Source organism: Peromyscus eremicus, chromosome 8b, assembly GCF_949786415.1.
Source record: "Peromyscus eremicus chromosome 8b, PerEre_H2_v1, whole genome shotgun sequence".
Taxonomy (NCBI): domain Eukaryota; kingdom Metazoa; phylum Chordata; class Mammalia; order Rodentia; family Cricetidae; genus Peromyscus; species Peromyscus eremicus.
This window is the reverse complement of record NC_081424.1, coordinates 40114717-40131983: the sequence shown is the minus strand read 5'-3', so window position 1 is coordinate 40131983 and position 17267 is coordinate 40114717.

Genomic DNA, 17267 nt, shown 5'->3' with positions numbered 1-17267 from the left:
AGGCATTGGATCCCCTGAGGACAGTTAGAGACAGTTTTGACTTAGCTGACATGGGTGCTAGAAACTGAATTCAGAACCTCTGCATTAGTGATGTGCACTCTTAACTGATAATTCACTTCTCCAGCCTTGCTTTTGTTACATTAAGATAGTATTATAGATGCCAGGCTAGTTTTCGAAACTACTATGGATAGAGTAGTGATGGAGTTTGAATTGCTTATTCTCCTACCTCGACCTCCCAAGTGTGTTTGGATTGCAGCATATATATATATGTGTGTATATATACATATATGTATATATATATATATGTATATACATATATATATGAGGGGTAATATAATATAATATAATATAATATAATATAATATAATATAATATAGTATAATATAATATATGGGACTAATTATATAGCTTTGGCTTGCTTGGGACTCACTACGTATATCTGCTCTCTGGCCTTGGACTCATAGAGATCTACCTATGTCTTCCTCCCAGTTCTGGCATTGAAAGCATGAGCAATCATTAGTTTGATCACAATGTTTTAATCCTGCTCAAACACATGAATATGCTTTTCTATGTTTTTAAACTAACTAAACATAACTGCATATACATATGTGTATATGTTATTGTGTTTCTGACGGATTACGCAAAGAACGCAAAGAGCAAATAACACAGGAAAAAAATTACTATTTTCTTTTTGAATAGCTTGTTTTTGCTATGAAGTCTTTCCTAAACCCATAGTTCTATGAACTACATCAAGCTTCGGTGGGCAGGGGCTGAACAATAAATCATTTTCTATTTTTTTCTTGTTACTAGGTAATTTCTTTTATAATTGTGGCTATAACTGAAATTATCCATTAAAAATTCCAGATAAGAAAAGCCGGGTGGTGGTGGCCCATGCCTTTAATCCTAGCACTCAGGACACAGAGCCAGGCAGATCTCTTGTGAGTTTGAGGCCAGCCTGGTCTACAGAGTGAGATCCAGGACAAGCACCAAAACTTCACAACTACAGAGAAACCCTGTCTCAACTTCCCCCGACCAAAAAAAAAAAATCCAAATAAGATTAGGCTCGTGATACAGATGAATAATTAAAATAATTTTTGAAGATTTTTTAAAATTATATAAGCAAAGTATTATTATTTTTGGAATATGAATATGAAACTTATGGTATTTTGGTTAAATTTAACGATGTTTCCTAAACTCACACCACACAAAGGAAAACATTATTCTATGAAAAAATGCAAATGATGATGTATTACTTGTTTTTCTATTTCTATTATTGCTTTCTATTCCGATGTAAGAAAACATCACAACCAAGGCATTTTACAGGAGAAAAGGGTTCGTTGGTGCTGTGGTTGCAGAGCATGAAATGATGACTGGGAGGCATGGCACCTGAGCAGACGCTGAGAGCTTACTTCTCAAACCCAAACAAGGAGCAGATAACTCACTGGAAGTGACCTGAAGCTTTTCAAACCTCAAACCTCCCCCTAGTGACCCATTTCTTTCAGCTAGGTCACACCTCCAAATCCTACCCAAAGAACTCCTTAACTGGAGAACAAATTGTCAAACAACAAGGCTCTGGGGGACATCCTTATTCAAATACCACAGTCTGTATTTTATATATTTACTATATTTAATATGTACAAAAATTATTCAAAGTTATTTATTGCTTACTCTGCTATAGAGCTGACCAAATTACAGGATACATTTCACTGTCTGTTTGATTTATAGTAGTAGATAGTCTATTACAGGTTTGGACAAATATTTTTTTTTAAATATTTGCAGAGAAATATCTAAAAGCATAAATGTGAAAAAAATGTTCCCACTATTCTTTTTTCTATTAACTTTGTTTCTTCTTAGTAGCTAATAGTTATAAAGGCACTCTGACATTATGCATACAAAAACCACTTTGCTCCTTGGTTAAAATATCTATGATCTTCATTATCTATTTTTATTTTCTCCAGTTCAATGAAAAAGTCACAGCAATATCAGCTGCAACAGAGGTCACTGAGCACAGTCATCACAACGTCCTTTCTTTCATGTGTAATTTGAAACGTCCTGTCTCTGTATTAACCATTAATTATTTGCAACAAAGGAAAAAAAAAAAAAGCAGACTGTGTCTGAAGTAACGCATTTGCCAAGCATGAGCTTTTATGGCATCTTGTAGAAATGTCATTCTAATTCTTAATCTCTTCATCAACACCAGAAATTAGTATAAAATAAAATTAAATGAAATTTTGATACACTATTGGAAATTGTAGTTTTTTAGTATATTATTTAATTCAGTCTCGTGGTTATTTTGTGAGCACCCTAGCACCCATTTTAAGATTGTAAATAGAATGAGGAAATGTGTGTGTTCCGGTATTTAATTCAGAATAGGCACTAACATTTGCCATATAATGAAGTATGTTTTGTGATAAACACTGTGGTCAAATTTTATACTAATTTCTGTTGATATTTCGCCTCGGCTTCCCATCCATCCTGGACTTGTCATTTTACTTGTAGTTCTAGAACTCTTATTTTGAAGAAATCAAACATACATAGTAAAAACTCTTTTGTTCATATAATGTGATTTGAATACTTTTTCATTTATTTATTACCTAAGAAAGATTAACTACAGAATTTTTTATTAGTTCAAAATGACTTATATTTGTATGTATTGTATTTATCCCACACAATGAGTGCAAATGTGTTTTCCTATCTATTAGATTCTACAAATTAAAATCTAATCATGACCAGATAATTTTTTGGTTTTTTAATAAAGAAATTAACCTTGACATTTAAGTGTCCAATGTCATATTTAAACTATGTAGCTCTTCCATTATCCAGATAAAAATACTTTAAATGTATTATGTGATAATATTATTTTCAGATTATTTATAGTATCCAGATCAAAACCTAGGTAGATCACTATGTGGATGACCACTGAAGTAAGGTATCCCAAATTCATTCCTGTTTTATGTAAAATGAAAGATTATTTTTATTGCAAGTTTGACAGAAGTTTTGGCAAATAAATATGAATAATAGTAAAATAATGTTACTTGGAATATTACGCATTTAAACACATAAAAATATCAAAATATTCATTGCACCTAATGTATCACATGCAAATATAAGCATATAAAATTCACATACATAAATAACTTCCTACTGAATAATAAGAATTACTATGCAGTGGTTAAATCTATACCGTGTGAAGCCAAGGTTTCTGAGGAATATCCCTAAACCAACATGCATTTCTTTATCTATAAATTTGAACCACACTAATATTTACTTCACTGGTTTTAGATTCATATCAAGTAAATTATTCCTTGTATTATGAAGTATGTTTGACAAATCTCCTATGGCTAAATATCAGAAGTTGTTAGTGAGTGAATGTCAGCTAATATTTATATATCTGGTTTTTAAAGTCAAACACACAAAAATAGTGCCAAAACATTAATTTAGGAAATGGATTTATGCAGGTTTATGTCTTTGGAGGTCACACATATTACAGATGTACTGAAATTTATATTTTAAATCCTCAGTGATTTATCACATCACATAACTTATTTAAACTGAGTTTTTCTCTTATGTTAACATCACAATGCTATAGAGGATAAATGTAGATATTGTTAATTAAGACATAGAGATAATTTATATAAGGGGACACTTTATATTATTTTGACTAGTGTAAAATGACATGGCAGTAAAAGATATATAATGTGAGTGTGTATGAAATATGGAGGTTTTCAAAGATTGTAGATAAAACTGATGAGTTGATTAACCTTGTTAATGCATTTTGGTAAATTTTGAATTTTTTACAACGTACTATTTAAGACCAATTTTCATTGTGAGTGTGTGTACACTTCTCTCTCCCTCTCTCTCTCTCTCTCTCTCTCTCTCTCTCTCTCTCTCTCTCTCTCTCTCTCTCTGTGTGTGTGTGTGTGTGTGTGTGTGTGTGTGTGTGTGTGTGTGTGTGTGTACATCAGAGTAAAGATGTCTCGGGAGGCCAGGAGAGAGCATTGAATACCCTCAAGCTATAGTTACACTCAGTTATGAACCATCTGATGTGAGCACTGAGAATCTGAACTCAGGTCCCTTAGAACAGCAATATATACTTTTACCTACTGAGACATCTCTCTAGCCCCTTGAAACATCATTAGTTACAATTGTTAAAAGGAGTCAGTCACTAGTCTGATCATCTAAGGACAACATGAAGTATAGAACATCTTTAATTGGAATTACATCATTAAACTTACATGACATTAAATATGTATTAGTTTTATTTTGTAGCATTAACTGAGTCTCCTTTACTCTCTATAATGGTACAGTCACCACACTGATTCAAAGAACAGAAGCACAGAATTTATCTGTGTATATTAGTTTGTTTAGGCTGATAGCAAAATACTACCAACTAAGCAGCCTGTAAACAACAGAAAGTTATTTGTCACCCAGGGCATGTGAACCTTGACCAAGCTCAATTTGCTGCCTGAAAAAGACTTTCTTGCTGTTTTCATGTAGTGGAATAGATAGTGAGGTCTCTGGGCCTTTGCAGGGATACTAATTTTGTTCATTATTTCTCAGCTGACATGACCTATTATTGCCCAAATTCCCACCTCCAATCCTGATGCCATCATATTAGAATATAGTTTCAACATGAGAATTTTAGAGAAGCATATGCAGTCTATAATAACCTCATCAGCTAATGCTTATTTTAATCAGCCATGCAGTGCATATTTAAGATTTAGAACAAGGAAAAATTAGGAAATCTGCTTTACATACTCATTTAGAAATTTCCTTCTTGGGGAAGAAAAATAAATAGACTGTTCTCACATGAGTATAACAAGAAAGAACTATTTCCTGAGATTTTATGCATGTTAAATAATAGCCAAGTGTTTATTCAAGAAAAGGCTGCTTTTTGGTGCAATAAAAATGAGAGGTGAATTTTATCTCTCCAATTTGGGCATTAGGAAACTGTTAACTCAACTATTTAACCACACAAGAAACATTAAATTTGTTTTTCTTTGGATAACATTGAAAGTATGTAATGTAAATTTGTAGCAAATAAATTAAGAAGGTATAATAATTTTAGACAGTGGTATGCCACTTTAGCTCCAATGGTGATGAGTTATTAACTTCACACATATACACCTAATTATATGTTTATATATAAATATATATGTGGGCACATATACATATATATATATATGTGTGTGTGTGTGTGTGTGTGTGTGTGTGTGTGTGTGTGTTATCAACAGCTTTCTAATATGTACATTCTCTAGATATGCTTTATGAGATGAGCGTAAATGACTTACGCGAATAGTTATAATGCCCAAGCACAGCACACAAGAGTAGCAGCAAAGCTTAGAACCCTTTGACCCAAAACAGACAAGTAAAATGAAGACACTAGAGAACCAGGTAATGGAATTAAAAGTTAGGTAGATGCCAGACAGTGCATGTATATTTAAGCTAAGATCAAACACTTAGGTTTAATTCCAAAAGGGAAAAAAAGAAGCAATTAAATATTTTTAAGCAAATAGGCACTAACGGTAACTATTTAGTGTGACATCAATTATTCATCTATGAGAAAGTACATCATGGATCACAGAGGTTAAATCTAGTGGGATAATTAAGGGTCCTTTCAAATATGCAGAAGGGAACTAGTATAACTTAGAGATATGCTGCTGAAGAACACAGAAAGAGGTCAGTAGACCAAAGGCCTGTTTTGGAGGCTGAGCCAACAGAAACTGATGTGTGTAAATCTATTCTGTATATTTAATTTGAGAAAACTAATCCTAAATAAGGAAAATACATTTTGGCCTAGGTAAATTATACAATATTAGCATTACACATAAATTTAAGGAAAATAGAGGCATATGACTCAAGAGAGTGAAAAATACAAGGAACATGAATTCATTTAGTCTCATAGATTCATAAAACACTCTTGCAATCAGTAGGGATGGAGGAATGATTCGATATTGTAAAAGTAAAATTAATTATTCATACATTGTTAATTATTTAAAAGGATTTTTACTTAGGTCATTATATAATAGTGAGACTTTGTCCCAATAACCAGAACATAATATAATCAACAAAAGTAGCTTTATAGTCCAGTGACAATACAAAAGGCTTCTAAACACCCTGCCTGGAGCTTAGAAAAGACTAACCAATGTAAGTCTTTCTATTTGCTTCTTTATTTAATAAGGATTAATTTCAATAAGCACTTAATTTACATTGTAAATGCCTATATATTGGATCTAATTATGACATTTCTGTCCTACAAGGCAGACTCACCACCTAAATAAGAGATGTTAAAATTGTCTCTCCATTTGAGTTGCATTATTTGTTTTTCTGAATGTTTAGTTTTGTGAGTTATGTATATATTCTAAAGACTAGTTCTCTGTGAGATGTGTATTTTGTTTATATATATATTTTCCACTCTGTACTCTGCCTCTTCACCTAATTGCCAGTTTCTTTTGTTTTATACGTGCCTTTTAATTTCATGAGGTCCTATTTGTCAGTTGCTACCATTGTTCTATGGGTGACCAGTCCTATATAAAATTTCTTACCTGTGACTATATCTTGAAGTATACTCTCTACTTTTTACTCTAGTAATTTCAGCATATAATTTCTTTAAACAGAGTTCTAGATTTGTTTGCAGTTGCATTTTGTGAAATATAAGCAATAGGAATCCAGTTTCATTCAGTTGATAACTTTAACCAGGACCAGCTGTTAAAATCAGTGCCTATTTTAAGCATCTTCGTCAAAGGTAGGTATCCATAGTTTCTGGGGAATGATATCTAAGTCCTCCATTCTGTTTCTCTCCCTATAGTCTTCTTATTGCCTAGGATTACTTTGGCTATCTTTGACCACACTCTTCCATGTAAATTTTAAGATTATTCTTTATATATCTATGAGGAATGACCTTGGAATTTTTATTGGAAATCCATCGAATTTTTAGAATGATTTCAGTGGCCATTTTATCAATATTAGTTTTTCTGATCCATGAGAAACAAATAATCAAATTTGAAAATGCACCATAGAACTAAATAGAGAGTTCTCCAAAAAAAAAATAATAATGTAAAGTTTTCATGATCACTTTACAAAGGATTCAACATCATTGGCTGTCAGGGAAATGAAGACTATAACCACTTTCAAATCTCACCTCACTCAGGTGGAACGGGCATCATCACAACAAATGTTGACGTGGATGTGGGTAATGTGGAGGGTGAAATATTTAATCAGGGAGAGGATTATATGGGAGACAATGGGAGAAAGAAGAGGATTAAACAAGTCAGAAACTGTGGGAAAATCCACATGGAAACCTACTATTTTGCAAACCAATTTAAAAATAATTGTACAAATGACTTTTAAACAGATGTGGTACTTTGAATGGCAAGATTGCAGTCTTAGAAGCCATCGGCTGCTGGACGGAGATTCCAGTGCAGGTTTTTGATACCCTAGGAGCTGTTTGGCTACAAAGTCTGAGGAGACTACAAATTTATACAGACCCTTGCCATTCTTCGTGGGCATGCAACAGTGTTAGATGATGAGACCCTATTGCTGAAAACACCAATAGTTTGGTTGTCAGACAAAAAATCCTGGTTGGAACTGACCAGGAAATTTCTTCCATTACTCTCTAGCTTGTATTCAGCTGAAACGTGCTATACAGGTCATCAGGGGTCTTTCTGACCCAGGTCTAACACTGCATGACACAATGCAACTGACTTTTCAAGTTGTGCCTATCTGTGCTATATGGCCTGCCCATTATGGAAGTAAGGAATTGCTCCATGATTGTACTCAATAGAAGGAACCCATACCTGGTTCTATTACCCAGTCAAAAACCCATGCTTCTGTAGGTTTTAAGCCCTAAGGGAACTTATTGCTGATACTTATCTAAATCGACACAGAACACTGACTAAACTATTACACTTTTGTTAAAACAATTTCCAAAATATGTTATTAAATTAAAAAAAAAACTGGAACAAAATCAGAACGACATCAGGGCCAGCCACCCAGCTACACAGCCAGACACAGAGTAAGAAATAACTAAAGATATACAGAAATAGAGAAATGTAAAAGCCCAAAGGCAAAAGCTAGACAGGATAATTTAAGTTAAGTAAAGCTGGATCACAACAAGCCAAGCTAAGGCTGGGCATTTATAATTAGGAAAAAAAGGATAATGAAAAAGACCCGGCTTGTGAATAGTTTATCACTTTTGTGTAACAAAAGGTAAAACTATCAGAATGAACTTGTATTACTTAGAATATGTGTAAAGAAATTGCAATACTACATTGAAAGTAATGGCAGTGCTTACCTGTGTGGTTATGAAAATAAAGAAACAAATACTCTGTGTAATTTTTAAGATGCTTATTTTATTCCTCTGCAAATATATATATATATGTTAATACTACCAAGCACTTTCACCCCCAACATCTCCAGAACCTTCCACCCCTGTCTTCCCCTGTGTCTTCCTTAAAAATCCTCCTCAAATTCACATCTCTTCAGCTTGTTTTATGACCCACTGTGTGCATCTGGGTGACCATGTCTTTGGAGTTCCATGATGGTGCTTTGTGGAATCAGCTGTGGGTATACAACAGTGATTCTCCCTCTTCCAGAATCTGCCAGTAGCCGATATTTCAGCCGTAAGGAGTAGGGCCCTCTGATGCTTCCTGTTATATAACAAACTTTAGACAGAGCAAGTTTGGCGCAGGCCCAGTGCAAGTAACTGCTGTTGTTTTGAGTTGGTGATTTCAATGCTACCTGAACCTTAAAGTGGGTAAGTGTTCCGTTTATTGCTGAGCCCTCAAGTATCACTTATTCCTAGCCCTGTGGGAAGTCACAAGTCTCAGCATTAACCACTATTCACTGCAAAGAGAGGCTCTCTGATTAAGGCGGAGAGTAACGTTTCTCTATGAGTATAAATAAAGATATGTGGAAGGCAGTTTGATGCTCTGGTCGGTTTAGTCACATAAAAGTATCAAATTCCCCCTTGTGTCTATGACCTTCCAGCCATAGTTGTTAAGTGGGCTTGCAGTAACCATCACAGATTCCCTCATGTGAAGTGCTCCTCAAACCTGACCAGGGAGTACTTGATTACACCACAACAGTTGTGTCACAGTTACACGGGGAAGCACGTCTAGCACACTAATTGTTTCTGTCATTGGAGTTGGTTCAGACCACTAACACCCTTTTTCCCACTAGCTGCTTATGTTCATACATATAGACAAAAGTCTATTATCAGCCTTAATCAGCAAGGTCTCTGTAGTGGGCAAGAATAATTGCAGAAACTCATAGCTGCCCATGATGTAAAGAATAAGATAAGATTAAGGCTTAGTCTTGGCTATATGTTTTACCACTCTCTCTAAGGTTCAGGAAATATTATAGAAGAAGGGCCGTGGGATGCCACATTCTAGGCACGACACGAACACTACAATCATGAATTCCCAACTGTCATTACTGGGATTAGGCCTGACAAGACTGGGTCTGTCACCAGTCAATCGTGAATAGTAAAAGGGATCATAGGGTCATACACTTCCCTGCTGTATTATTACTTAAATATTCTAGGATGGGGAAGTCACAGTCCTCAGCTGTATACTCACATTTGAGACAAAAGGGCTCTAGTGGATTATGTCTAATGGCAGGTCAGACTGAAAACCTTTGTTAAAATCAAGAGTCACATATTCATAATAAACTTTTTCATGTGTATATGATATTTTGAAGAACAAATTTAATATAAATCTCTATTTCGGTTTGAATGTATGTGTATTTACCAAAAGAAAGACTAGTAGCTCACTCCACAGATGGCTCACTGAATTGCATGAACGAAAGCACTCACCCAGATTCAGGATACAGAGTGGAGAAGTCCTCTTTAAGTGATTTGGCATGTGTCATCCAGACCTGAGCTGTGCTGATCATAATCGTAAAGACGCATTCTCAATACCTGGAAAACTAACATTGAAATCCTATGAGATCAACATCTCTAAAGTATAAAATTTCTAAAGATCAGAGTATCAAAAGTTACAATCTTGAGAACTTAATCTTATAATCCTAAGAGTCCAAATCTCAAAAACCAAACTGACATTTTTTAAAAGTTACATAAGGTGTAGAAAGCCAAATCCTGTGGAAAGGATTACTGTGTTTTCAATTGTGCCAAGTTATTCAGTCTCATGCTACTGCTACTCCTTCATGCAGAAGACCATGTCTCACTTCACAAAAACATCTTCTGCAAGGATAAAGACAAATGAACAAGCTCAGTGACCTGCTGAACCATGTTCTTGTTGATGAGGATATTTGGCCAGCGTTCCCAAACGCAGTAACTAGTGAAACGTGAAATTTTCTTAGTTGTAAACTTGAGTGTGGAAGAAAGTCTTTCCATGTCACTAAAATAAGTACAAAATGCATCACATATTGTACCTTAAATAGTGGTTGGCATTTTTAAAATTGTCACCAGTATTATTTTTAATTGAATAGACAAGATGATTATCCTCTTTTAATCTAAAAAAGTCGGGGGGGCATAATAAATACTTGAAATTGGTGGGGCATTGAAGGTTTAATGGAATAATCAAACCAAAACGACAGATTTGGAATTAGGTTGTTTTAAGGCTTCTGAAAGTAAATTCAAAAGTACAAGTAGTATGTTTTATTTGTTCAAATTAGCCTAATACATTTGTGAGGAATTTTAGAATTTGAATTGGCTCATTATGGCAATACCCAATAAATAAATAAATAAATAAATAAATAAATAAATAAATAAATAAAATCAATGGTACTTATTGGGGAGGTGTATTTCTATACTCCAGGGCAATTATAAGGCCCATCAGGATTATATAATAAAATTCTGACTCAAAAGTCAATAAATACCATATCAAAACAATTTCTTTTTTCTAATTCATTCCTCCTACTTTATGAAATTCCAAGATATATTAAAGGAATTAAAGTCACATTGCTGATTTGTGAAAAAAAGGTATGTGTGCACTAGACGATATCTATAAAATGGTGGGTTTTTTTTACACATTTTAATGTGTGTGTGTGTGTGTGTGTGTGTGTGTGTTGCACGTGTGTGTGTGTGCCATGGTACTAGTACAGGTCAGATGACAACTTTCAAGAGTCATTTCTGTCTTTCAACAGCATGAGTTATAGAGATCAAACTCAGGTCATTAGATTGGGTCACAAGTGTCCTTCCTCTTTGAGCAATCTCACTACCCCATGGTGTTATTTTATTTATAGCATTATACAGCATTAGTAGTATGACATGGTTCCAATCCTATACAAACTTTTCATTAGACTAAAACTACAAATAAAATAAATATTTTAAAATTTTATTATAATAATATAGAACCATAATGAAAAAAGAAAATAAGTAGAGTCCTGTTTTATTTAACATGTTAATTCCATAATGGAAAAAATTTGGATCCCACTGTACATCATCTACATCTATGGCATATTCAGATCTTCCATTACAGGAAGACAAAGCTTAGTTTCTTTGAGAAATTAATTGGGACCTGTAAAATGTTAGATGAAGAAAAGCAAGCGCGAGAAATTTCCACAGTCTGATCCACTTCAGCATTCTCACAGCACACTTAGAATTTATATTTTATCGTTGTTTTTGTTATCTTCTCATGATAATTTAAAAAACCCACAGAATTTTAATAATATCTAAGACATGCATGTTGATTATTACAGTTCATAGACCTGATCTGCCAGATGTTATTTTAAATCTATGTAAAATATTTTATGTTTAAAAAAAATACATAGAAATTTGATGAAATGAGAATCCCAGGGAAGTGTATAGATATTCTTTTAACCAAAAGTGGCTGTGCTGGAAGGAAATCTTGTGCTTTTTTGTAAATGCTCTTGTGTTTTCAGATTTCAATATGAAGAGAGGGAACACTTGAAGAGTATTTCAAAAATTACACTAAAGTGTATTCTATTTGTTAATAGATTAAACATGAGAAGGCAAGGAATAAACTCTAGTAATATGTAACAGAATTATAATTTTGTAGTAGGAAACCTCCAAATGAGAAAACAAAACCTGAAAGACATAAAGATATAGTATTTGCTGTACTAAATTGATAAACTGCTCAAATAATACAATAAATCAAAATGACTCTACCAAAACATTTAGTAGCACTAATCAAGGAAACCAAAAATTCTCAGAGAAGAGGATGGTTTTAGACCTGAAGGATAGAGTATTCACAATAAGACATGTTCATCTCATAGTATCAAAGCAATGCAAAACCTCATGGGGAGATATCAAAATGATATAAAAGTCAAGTAAAGATACTTAACATTGATCAATGTTGGGCAACTATGCCTTGGCAATGTGACCAGGCCAGCCATTATCAAGGTAAGTCATCTGGACACTGTACACCCTAGACAGGGTGGGATGTGACTGCAGTTTTCCTTCTGTAGACTTCTTTCCTAAAACTATTATCCTATATATAATCATGAGAAAGCTATCTGGTAAACTCAAAGTAAGGGACATAGTATCATACATGTCCCTCTTTCCATACATCTCTATATAATCACAAATGAGGAAATTCTGAGATTAGGATTTCCATCTACGGTGCTTAAAGGGGCACAATAACTAAATATGTAGTACTCTGGATGAGATCCAATATCATTTTACAATGCTCAGAGACGAAAAATCCTATAATGTTTAATTATGTTTTGGGAATGACAAAGAACTACATTTGCAGCACCTTTGTTTAGCAAACTTTGGTCACATTCTTGGAGACAAAGGCAGGAGGAAGCCTTTAAAAGCAAAAGGGGGATAAATCACAAAAGATACAATACTCATTGTTAGAGATCCCTTAGGCATTGGTTCTTGCACATGAATGGCCATGGCTTTGCTAGACAAGTGTTCTCTCCATAGATGCTTCTCTGAACTGCTGCCCTCTTAAAAAATGGTGAAAAGATAAACCTGTTACAGAAACCTATACATACACGAAAGGTATTCAAAGCATGGCTTTGCGTGTGGTGAAAGAAAGTCTCCTTTGGACATTAGAAAGTCTTTAACAAAGTTCCTGTCTTAGGTAAACATGAACTACACCAAGTATTAACTTCCCAGTTAATTTTGTCTGGGTCTGACGTGAATTATTTCATCTTGGTCTTATCAACTTTCACACATGAGCAAGGCCTGGTAGGTCACTTGTGTGTTCCTTGTTCTTGAAAGACAAATAAAAGATAAAATTGGATCCAATTTAAGTCCAGCCTGAGTTACAAACAGTAGTTAGTAGTTACAAGACAGTCCGCTCTGTATATCTGAAACCATGATTGTGAAAGTAGGAAGTATGAAAATTTATAAATAAATTTCTTTTATAATATGGATGTGTTAGTTGTGATAAATAGTTTATTTCATACAACAAAGATTTAAATAGCATCATATACCAGAGAGAGTGTATATAACAACTAACTATTTTTTCTGTAAACTAAAAATGATTTATAATAAATGTTTATTCTAATTTGGTGTCCATGATACCATTTATATAAAATCAGTTGAAATTGAACTGTGGTATTTATTTATGCCTGGTTGAATGTTAGATATAAAGGAGAGAAAATAGAGATTTTCTTAAAGTTAGTAATCTTATGAAAAGGGTACAGAAAGCAGTTGGAAGATGGAATGAACTAGCCCACTTGGATATGGGTAATGATTTCTTTTTAATTTTTAACATTTATTTAGTTATTTATATATTTAATTTGCATGTGTGTGTGTGTGTGTGTGTGTGTGTGTGTGTGTGTGTGTGATATGTGAGCATGTGGCTTCAACATGCATACCTTTGTGCCTGTGCATGGTGCCTTGTGTGTATATTATGTTAGAAGATAACCTGTGGGAGTCAGTTCTCTTTTCCAGTGATAATGTTTTTCTGAGGATTGAAATAATTCCATCAAGGCTTAGAGCCAAACCCTCTTATCCACTTAGTCATCTCATCAGCCTATGATTTAGCTCTTGACCTCCATAGTAGTAACATTATTTGTTTCATAGTAAAGAAAAATAGCTGTATCTTTTTGTATGCCTCTCTACATTTGTGTCTTAAATGTAGGGCGTACATAATGACTTCACACACACACACACACACACACACACACACACACACACATACCCTATAAAATGTGGTTAAAATAGTAAAATAAGACTAAGCACACAGTGGATAAGCTTGGCAAACATTATAATTCAAGACTGGGGAAGAAGCCAGCCACAATCAGTGGTAAGGCAAGGTAATAACTCATACAGTTGTAATATGTAATGTGGATACTACTCTGCTTCTGATTTTTCTCTTCTAAAACCCATATTCCCTGTTTAATTCTGAGAAAACATAAAACAAGTTAAAACAGAAGGACGTTTAAAAAAATGTCCTAATGGTACTTTTTTTTTTGCTGAATATCTGTCTATTTCATCTACAGGTCTGTCTGTCTGCTGTCTATCCACATAAAAAGGATGGTGCACCTTGAGGTGTGATAAGATTCCAGCAAAGGATTTCTATCTATAATGATACATCTGAATTTTTCCAGGCACTATATCACCAACAACAGAGGGCTGTGTGGGACGTGTAGTTTTAAATGTCTTCCAGAGTAATCCTGCCTTCTCACTCAAGAGTTAAAAGGTGAGAGTATATCACACAAGGCGCTAAACAAGATTATAAAATGTAAGTTTGGGAACTTCCTTAGGTTGAGGAGGCAGAGATTATCTAAACTGGATTCAAGATTGGAGTACCAAAGTTGGAACAAATAAGATTCATTGCATAATGTTGGCAAGATTTTAAGACAGGGAAGTTTTAATTTATGTGTAAACAAAATCTTTTGTTTGTATTTATTAAATTTACCTCATAAAGTTTGACTATATTGCATATAATAAAATGTATTTCAGCTTAAGATATAGTAATATGTACAGATACAAAAATTCAAAAGGAATACTCGATGCTGAATTTTCAGTTTTTTTCTCTTGCAGAAAGCATACACTAAGAAAAATCCCATGATATTAGACCTATATTTAATTACTTTCAAATACAAATACTGAAGAATTCTGGCAACTTTGTCTTACATCTATATTCTTGTAGATATTTGCAATTTCTGCTTTTTTAAGTCATTTTAAGCATCATAATTCATATGCCATGATAAATTGTTTTTAGCAAATTAGATTTGTCAGATCTTCCCAAAGTTTTATCATTTTGAAAGTTAGTTTTCATTAAATTCAAGATAATCTGAATCATTTGTTAAATTTTTTATGTGCATGTGTGTGTGTGTGTCTATGTGTCTGTGTGTGTGTGAGAGAGAGAGAAAGAGAGAGAGAGACAGAGAGAGAGAGGAGAGAGAGAGAGAGGAGAGAGAGAGAGAGAGAGAGAGAGAGAGAGAGAGAGAGAGAGAGAGAGAGAGAGAGAGAGAAGGGGGGAAAGGGAGAGAGGGCGGAGAGGGAGAGAGATAGGGGAGGGATATGACTAAATCCCAGACTCACACGGAATTAACTAAAAATTAATTTTAAGAAGTTAGTTTTGATGGCATGTTTTTATGGTCTTAATGAACACCAAACAGATCTGTGTGTTAGGGAAGGCAGAACATAAAATTTTTGCTCTCTACCTGGATTTCAGTAGGTCACAGCTTTCAATGCAGCAGTGTCAATGACCCAGGTAGATTTATTCCCTCACAACAGTAGGGAAAGGTGTTCGATTGTGTTTATAAACTTCCCTACATATAGATATACTGAGCTATGAAAACAGATAAGATTGCCCAAGAACAGAAAATAAAAATGGTCAGAAAGCCCTGTGTATGGGCAAAGCTGTGAAGAAATCCATACCTTAGAGTCAACAAATTGGATACAGAGTTAAAGTAGGAAAAGAGCAATTGTTACAGACAATTTGACATCTGATAAACATCTGAAATTATTTTGAGAAAGAGGAAGATACATGCCAACTCTAAAGTTAGGAGTTCAAATAGGACGAGAAGTAAAAAGCAATCACTCAATTTAGCAATGTGATGTTCTTGACAATTGAGTTCAGAGCACGTTCAGTGCCCTCACAACCTACTGAACTAGGTAATGTAAGACTGGAAAAATAGTGAAAGTGAAGGAAATTGAGCTATCAATATCAATGAGAATATATTTTATTGCTTGCACATTTTTTTAGAGTGATGATGTAGCGGATGGGTCAAGTTGGCCACATCTCTGATGGAATGGTGATGGTCAAAGAAAAAAATGTCCTCTATATGTGTGTTTAGGAGAACTAGTCAGATAGGATTCTAGAAGGTTCATTGACAATATCTGTGATCTTGGTCTAGCATGACATCATCATTTGTCATGGATTGGTCTTTGAAGTAGAAACAAAGAGTGTGGAAATACGCTCACCAGTGAGCGAAGAAACAAACAAAGTTATCTGAGAAGTGAAAAAGCAAACTTCTGGTGAGATGAAATATGGCCTAGACTGTTTTAAAATCTGTTTGAGGTTTGACATATATTTTATTAGTTTCTATTCTACATGCTTATTTTCTAAACATTAAGGGTTCCCAAGCAAGCAAAAAGAAAATAACTCCTTTACCCAAGGTAGAAATATGTGGATAATTATAAGAGAAAACCTCTTACACTTGATCATAAACCCTAACGTATATAAAGAAGGCAATGGAAACTAAGATTGAGAGCTGATGGCAGAGTTGTTGTGTTTAAATTTAATACTAAATATCAAAAAGAAAAACACCTCCAAATCATCTTACTATTCCACATATGGGGAAATATGCTTAGTAACTTGATGATTTCGGAACATCAGTGCAAAACCCATTACTATTCAAATATCTCTGCTCCATTCCATTTAGATGGTGCCCAAATACAACTTAAGCCATTATTTGAGCAGATGTATCCATACAATCCTTTTGTAGATTTTTACCATTGAAGGGAAAATTTACATTCATGAAACATGTCCAGCACAGCCTGGTGTTGAACAAATAGGGCATGGATGGGTGTAGGGCTGCTAAATGGAAAAAAAAAATAAGGGCTATTTGGAATCTTTTCTGTAGAGAAATTTTTGTCAGTCAAGAGGAAGATGCCAGCAAGTATTGGAATCAAACACTGTTGTTGTGGACGTAGTTTTAAAGATTAGCTTTTTGCTAGTAGTGAGAGCTGTATTAAAAGTCATAATATTGCTAAAATAATGTTTGATTTGGAGCAGCCCTTCTTAATTTGCCACTATTCTCTCAGTTGGGGCATTGATCATGGTATAATTGCAGCTCTTTTTGTTTCCGATTGTGTGTTCCCATTCATTTTTTCTACAGGCAGCTTTCAGCCACATGGATAATTATATCTAATT